Genomic DNA, 8253 nt, shown 5'->3' with positions numbered 1-8253 from the left:
TCTTCTCCTAGCTACATTAGCTACTAGTTGTCCACTGGAGCTCCTGATATTGCATTTTCGCCTCCGGAAACAACCTTCGGTTCACTTCGTCGTCCACTTCACCAACAAGGACATCGTCGCTCATATCATCTCCGCCACCATTTCCGGCAACCTCGTCCTCGCCTTCGCCTATTCTCATGAGTTCCCCCGTTACGGCTTTAGCATCGGCCTCACCAACGCCGCCGCCGCCTACTGCACCGGCCTCCTCCTTGCCCGCCGCACTCTCAAGAAGTTCGAGATAGAAGAGGAGCACAAAGGCAGCGAGTGGGACGATCCTCTGGTTTTTTTGTTCTTTTTTTCAGGTAGCAGACTTGGTGACTTTGGCACGAGATGGATCATTCTTCTCAATGCTCTTAATAACCCCAGCCGCAACAGTCAGTCTGACGCATGTCCCTCACAACAAATCGACCAAGAAGTGGGTACTCAGAGAAAGTGTTGACAACCATGGGCTTGGTGGGAAGCATCTTTAACAGTACCGGCATCTCCATCCTTCAAGAACATGGGCTCCTTCTCAATCTCCTTTTTGATCAAGATCTCACCGAATTTAATCAGCAATGTGGGAGGTGTGGCAGTCAAGGACTAGAGCATATCCATTTCCAATCTTGTTCATGGTGGTTCACGATGATAACATGGAGGTGAAGTTAGAAGCCTCCTTGGCGGGGTCATCCTTGCAGTTGGATGCAACAACCACACTTGGGAGAAAGGAAGATGAAGATGGGTTATCCTTGGAGTTGGATGCAGCAACCACACTTGGGAGAAAGGAAGATGAAGATGCCGAGAGAGAGAGAGAGAGAGAGAAAGAAAAGAGAATTTTCGGAAATGGGAAAAAAAAAGTCGGAAGTGGGAGACAGAAGAAAGAGAGAGAAAGAGAAAGGGAAGAGAGAAAGGGAAAAGGAGAGAGAGTGAGTGAGGAAAAAAAAGACACGGATGGGAGACAAGAAGAAAGAGAGAGAAAGAGAGAGAAAGAGAGAGAAAGAGAAAGGGAAAAGGAGAGAGAGAGAGAGAGAGAAGGAGGGAGAAAAAAAACGGAAGTGGGAGACAAGAAGAAAAGGGAGAAAGAGAGAGAGAAGATGTTGTCTGCTACAGTGCCCGTCCGCTATAGTACCCGTTCTGCTACAGTGTCGTTCCGCTACAGTAACGATTACGCTACAGTATTGCTCGCCTCCAGTTTTTTTTTAAGATCATGGTCTGATTTTGACTTTTATTTTCACATTCTTATTTTGACCTCTTTTTTTTGTAGGATTTTGAAAACAAATTTGAGAGTCACGGTCAATCTAGCCATCTGCTTTCGAAACACGTTGATTTTCGGCGGGTTTGAAGAACGTAAACGACCTAACCGCTTGACTGCTCTCATTTCATAGACTTGACAGACTCAATAAAAGCGTTTTAGGCTTTACGCATCACATTCACCATGGCGGCTTTCAAGAGTTTGAAGAACGTAAACGACCTAATCGCTTGACTGCTCTCAATTCATAAACTTGACATCAGTCAACAAAAGCGTGTTAGGCTTTATGCATCACATTCATCATGGCGGCTTTCAAGAGTTTGAAGAACGTAAACGACCTAATCGCTTAACTGCTCTTATTTCATAGACTTGACAGCAGTAAACAAAAGCGTGTTAGGCTTTACGCATCACATTCACCATGGCGGTTTTCAAGAGTTTTCTTCACGATGCAAGACTTATTGATCTAGAACAGAAGATTTGTAGAATGTCGGAGCAGCTTCAAATCAAAGAAGAAGTGCCAAATCCAAGAGATTCGAGCCAGTTTTGAAGAACGTCGGAGTAGCTTCAAGTCAAAGAAGAAGTGCCAAATCTGAGAGATTCGAGCTAGTTTTGAAGAACGTCGGAGCAGCTTCAAGTCAAAGAAGAAGTGCCAAATCCGAGAGATTCCAGAACAGTTTTGAAGAACGTCGGAGCAGCTTCAAGTCAAAGAAGAAGTGCCAAATCCGAGAGATTCGAGCCAGTTTTGAAGAACGTCGGAGCAGCTTCAAGTCAAAGAAGAAGTGCAAAATCCGAGAGATTTGAGCCAGTTTTGAAGAACGTCGGAGCAGCTTCAATTCAAAGAAGAAGTGCCAAATCCGAGAGATTCCAGCCAGTTTTGAAGAACGTCGGAGCAGCTTCAAGTCAAAGAAAAAATCCCAAATCCGAGAGATTCCAGAACAGACTGCAACAGAGATTGAAGAGCGTCGGAGCAGCTTCAAGGGTTTGACTTGGATGTGACAGACTTGAATGATCAAGATTTGCTCCTTTCTTCTTCTTTTTTTTTCAATCAAACCCTTATATTTTTTTTTGATGTGACTAAACTTAAGAGTGTTATTCTCAAGATGCCTACGTATCCTTCTAAAGAAGGAATCAAGTCATCACGTAGTTCAATGAGTTTTTTTGTGTGCCTCTTGCAGTTTAAGCTCGTGCAGACTTAGAGCATTTTTTTTGTTTTTTTGTGTGTCTTGCGCAGTTTAGGCTCGTGCGAACTTGGAGCATACTTTGTTTTTTTTAGTGTCTTGAGCAGTTTAGACTCGTGCGGACTTGGAGCATACTTTGTTTTTTTTTGGTGTCTTGTGCAGTTTAGGCTCATGCGGACTTGGAGCATACTTTGTTTTTTTTTTGGTATCTTGTACAGTTTAGGCTCGTGCGGACTTGGAGCATTTTCTTTTGTTTTCAAGCATAATACTTCTTTAAGAACTTGCCGTTGATGGGACCGATCCTCAAACCGTCTTTCGCCACAATTTTGTTAACTCCAATGGTGTAAACTTCTCTGACGACAGAAGGACCATCCCACTTTGACTTGAATTTAGAGCCAGACTTGTGCGTCATAATGATGGGTCTTCGAACATCAAGGACTAAATCATCAACTTGAAATGACCGTGGTCGAACACCTTTGTTGAAGGCGTGTGACATCCGAGCTTGGTAGCATTCCGGGTGTTGTTGTGCATCAAACTTCTTCTCGTCCAAAGCTTCTAACTCTTGAAGGCGCAACTTGACATTTTCCTCATTTGTGAGACCTTCTTGTAAAGCGATTCTCAACGACGGAATTTCTTTCTTTAATGGTAACACGGCTTCGACACCATAGACAAGAAAATAAGGTGTAGCATTTGTGGCTTGCCCCCGTCTTAAAGTTCTGGAGGAGCTTCGTCTACTTCAATTTCAAAATCTTCATGATCGTCTTCCTCTACGACATATGCTTCTGCCACCGTGATATGATAAGAGGTTTGTATAATGTTATCCTCATCGCCATTACCGAGGTTGGTATCTCTTTTATGGCCAGTGAATATGATGGTATGTCACTTCACTTTGTGTTGATCCCTGGAATTCACTTCCAACACATACTGCCTCCACATGCGCGGCGAGATAAGACTTCAGATTTCGTTGCTCTCCGCTTGACTACAAGTCGTTTTCTTCTTGCTTATTTGTCGTTCCTTATGTTCGCATGCCTCCTTTGTGAAATGGGACGATGCTTTTATTGGGTGAAAATAGAGTGGAATTGGCTCGAACGACCCGAATGTTACGGTAGTGTAACTGACTTCAGCAATGTCGTCAACGTCCAGCTCAATCCTCCCTTGCTTGGCGAGATTCATGATCAGATCCTTGAGAACAAAGCATTTCTCTATAGGGTGACTAACGAGGCGATGATATTTGCAATACTTCGGATCGTTGACTCGATGCATTTCTTCTGGACGCTTGCACCCCGGAAGATCTATTATCTTGTTTTCGAACAGATCCTCTAACATGCCTGCCACATCAGAGTCTGGGAACGGGTACGTCTTTCACTCCATCTCCTTTAACGTGCGTTTACTCCTATCATAGGTTCGAGGAGGTTCCACCTTGTTGAAATCCTTCTTATCCCGCGTAGAGATCTTAAATGGTGCAGTATTAATGACCATTGATTCTTTGGAAGACTTCTTCACAACATCGTCAAATCTGCTTCCGAAAACTTTATATGTTCGTTGGTCAACCAGGGACTCATTCTTTCCTTTATGACTTGCCAAGCTTAGCTCCATGTCGTGGGCTCGAGTAGCCAACTCTTCGAAAGAACGAGGCTTGATTCCTCGCAAGATGTATAGCAAATCAAAGTGCATGCCTTGGATGCACATTTCAACGGCTGACACCTCTGACAGTCGGTCCTTGCAATCAAGGCTAAGTGAGCGCCATCTATTGATGTAGCCAATCGCGGGTTCATCATTTCGTTGCTTCGTGTTAGTTAGCTCCATCATGCTCACCGTCCGCCTTGTACTATTTAATCGATTAAGGAACTCGCGTTCCATTTGGTCCCAACTGTCAACATACTCTGGCTCTAAGTCTGTATACCACTCGAAGGCATTTCCCTTCAACGAGCGAACGAACTGCTTGACAAGGTGATCGCCTTCTGTCCCGGCGTTACTGCAAGTCTCCACGAAGTGGGCAACATGTTGCTTTGGGTTTCCTTTACCTTCAAATTGTTGGAAATTTGGTGGCTGATACCGCCGCGGCATCCTTCTCCTTTGACACTTACTTCTTCCCGCTTTGAAAGGCATGCTCTATTGCTCCCAAGCTCTCCAAGGTGATGACTGGTTGACGAGGCTTACTAACAAGTGCCATGAACGTCATGGGTTGAGCTCTAGCCACGCTCCGGGTGACAAGGGCAATCGGTTCATTCTTTGATTTGGAGGATGTTTGCTTGGACTTCTTGACTAGCTCGGCCTCTCTGCTTAACCTCGCAGTTGTGGACTTGGATTTCTTTGTTGGAACGACTTGGTTGTTCTTGGAAGCCATTGCACAAACGGATTTGATTTCTTCGAAGAAGGAGATGAGAGGCCAAAAATATCCCACCGGGCGTGCCAATTTGTAGAACGATAATCTGAAAATCAATAAGAGAATGCAGACACGTGTACAAATAAAATGTGATTTATTGAATATCAAGCGCGGGGTTACAATCTTTGGGAACTCCTCTGATTCTATCTCTGTATGTGACTTGGCTCAAGGGTGACGTGCACTTGATCTTGAGAATTTGAGTTTGATTTAGATTTGGATTTGATGAAGAACGAGCGATTTGGCCGCTTGATGATTCTTCGTGTTCTTGAGGTTGGATTTGGATTTGATGAAGAACGAGCGATTTGACCGCTTGATGATTCTTCATGGACTTGAGTTTGGATTTGGATTTGATGAAGAACGAGCGATTTGGCCGCTTGATGATTCTTCGTGGATTTCAGAGACTTCGGAATTTGTCGAGAGTGATCTTGCTCAAGTGATTTTTTTCCTTCTTCTCCACCTCGAAATCCCTCCCCCTCTCTTCATGTTGAAGGGTGTATTTATAGTGTCAAGGTTTCTATTTTGTAGAATATTTTAATGAAACTAAAATAATAAATTTCTTTAATTGTATAATTAAATCAATATGTATTTTCCGATTAATTAAAAATTAGTTATTCTCATAACTAAATTAAACAGAAAATAGTTGATTTAATTATAGTCGTTAAAGAATTTATTAATTTAATAAAATGTCTGATTACCATTTCGAATCGTCAATAACATTCAATTTTCTATTTAAGTCGGAATCACGTAGCTTTGATTACGATCATCCGTTTATGTGCTGACACGAGTTTTATTTGGATCCGCACCAACTTTGTTGACTTTTGGCCACGTGTGCAATTTTTTCGGGTCCTTGATCGATTTAATTATTTAATGAAGATAATTTACTTCATTAAATTTCATGTGTCTACACTCATACTTTTAGATAATTTTCAGATATGTGCATATGAATTTAGTGCTTGGATGCAGTCCCTAAGATTGTGTTTGAGTGCTAGATTCATCAACCATATTGACACAAATCAAATTATACCCTAAGTAGGTTCGGTTTGCGTTGATTAAAAGTGGTAAAAATTATGGAAATTTGCATGTGAAACCATGGTGGGTAACGCCATACATGAAACATGTCTCCAACAAAGATTTGGTGTTTAAATGTAATCTTGTTTGATTTCTACTATCTAAGTGTTATTGAATTCGATTGCATGCAAATTTAGATTAGGCCATAAGTCAATCTAAATGTTAATTGAAATCTTGCATGATTAGATGATCCCCTAAGGCTCTAATTGTATTGGTGTCTAAAAAGTATGTTTATTAGTCGAATTAGAATGCATGATAGGTTCGAACTTGTAATATGTGGTGTAATGGTAAATTTGGTTTAAGTTTGTTAAAGAGAAGTCGATCATGTAAATAATAATTTAGGTTTTATTTTAGTAGTTAATAATCAATCTCAAACCGCCCATTATTTGTTAAGCCTAAAAGTTTAGAGTTCCATTCAATTTCCCGGAAATAACGATCCTTGTTTATTCTATACTAACAATGACATTTTACAGGGTTTATTATAGACATTTTAATTAACGCTCTATCATGTATAACTCACGTGGTTTTTAAATTGGACATTTGTGGGTTACATGGGACTCAAGTAGCACTACATTGTGAATTTAGAACTTAAAACATGGAAAATGGACCTCTGAACGTCAAAAATTGACATCGTTTTAGCCTTTTGGTTGTACCCGGTTACTGTTCCGGCGTTTCCGGAACATTTTCTGGGATTTTGGCCGCTTTCTGGCCGGCATCCCTTGTCAGACCTGCAACTCCGGCCTCCATACTAGCCAGCTCTAGCTGTCGCCGACTGGTTTTCCGGCAATCAGTGTCGCCGTTTTCCAGCAATTGTTTCGTCATTTCTCGTCATTTTTCCGACATATTTCTAGAAGTTTTTCTTCCATGTTTTCGCAATCCAAATTTCACCCGATTTTGAGTTCTTTTGACATGGATTTCTGGTTAATTTTCCAGTTTTGTCGAAGTCTGTTATCTACACTCACCGGCACTCTTTAAATGTATTTTCCCACCGATTTTGGATGGTTTCTACCACCCTTGTTTATTGTTTGGTATTTCACTGCTTCAATACCATGTTTTACCAACTCTTTAGGTGAAGAATGTAGTACTATTGCTATGTGATACATTCGATGTGATCGCACTTTGTTCAGATTCTCTTTCTTATAATATTCTACGGTGTATTGTACAGAATTGTTCTCTAGTCACTGACTCTCTTGATTTTCATTTTGTAGATGTTCCGTGGCGAAATCGATGCGGAACCACCCACACTGTTCTACGGCACAAGCAGTTGTTCACGAATCTAGTGTTTTCGACTTCTTCGATGACTTAATGATTGGCTCATAATCTATCTTTCAAAGTAGAGGCACCGCTTCTTTTATGTTGCCTAATTTTATGACTCTCAACGTCGTTGACACTCTTTATGCACCAAAGTCTCTCCGCACCTTGCAAAGTTTTAAGGACATACATCCCAATGGTTTTCACCTCGATACTTATGTTGAGAATGAAGAAGACTATCTTTGTGTTACCTCTGAGAAAGTAGGCCAGCGCCGCATCTTAGAGAAGATGAAGAGTCTCGGGAATGGTTTGTATCTTACTTCCATTCGAATCTTTGCATCATATGCGGTTGAACACACCTTTTGTGATTCAGACTCTTATGCATACCCGTCTTGGGCACCCTGGACGTGATATGAAGATTAGAATTCTTAATAATTCACATGGTCATCTATTTTTCAAGTCCCGGAAGTGATTGGAGGACCACCTCACCCGGTGAGGCTGAGCCTGCCCCTTCGGCAGCTCCACGGCATTCAGGCCGTCGGTGGCGGTATCCCCTCATTCACAAGATGCCTCCCGTGATTTCAAATGCCTCCATGGCCATCTCTGATGCCCATCGCTCATTATGCAAAGCTTGTTCTCTTGCTAAATTTCAAAAAAGTCATTCATTTGCTAAGGCTTCAACCGAGAACATTCCATTCTTACAACGCATTCAAGGTGACATTTGTGGACATATTCAACCATAATGCAGACCTTTTAGATACTTTATGGTATTGGTTGATGGATCGACGCGTTGGTCACACGTCGCTTTGCTATCCATAAGGAACGCTGCATTCGCTAAGTTATTAGTCGAGATCATCAAACTTAGGGCTCATCACCTTGACTATCCTATCAAATCCATTTGTTTGGATAATGCTGTAGAATTCACATCCAAAACTTTTGATGATTACTGCATGTCTATTGGGATCGAAGTTGAACATCTTGTTCCTCATCTTCATTCACAAAATGATCTAGCAGAGGCTACCATCAAGCGTATTTAGCTTGTTGCTCGGGCTATGGTTATGGGTACTAACATGCCAGTCTATGCGTGGGATATGCAGTGTTGCATG

General features: G+C 41.8%; 1 pseudogene; it reads right to left on the bottom strand.

Moving 5' to 3' along the window:
- Window positions 1-337: 337 nt before the first annotated feature.
- On the bottom strand, window positions 338-6718 carry LOC126787356 (elongation factor 1-alpha-like; annotated as a pseudogene).
- Between the last annotated feature and the right edge of the window lie 1535 nt (window positions 6719-8253).

The sequence above is a fragment of the Argentina anserina genome, chromosome 3 (genome assembly GCF_933775445.1).
Source record: "Argentina anserina chromosome 3, drPotAnse1.1, whole genome shotgun sequence".
Taxonomy (NCBI): Eukaryota; Viridiplantae; Streptophyta; class Magnoliopsida; order Rosales; family Rosaceae; genus Argentina; species Argentina anserina.
The sequence above is the reverse complement of the archived record's forward strand: the minus strand, read 5'-3'. Positions and strand labels throughout refer to the sequence as shown.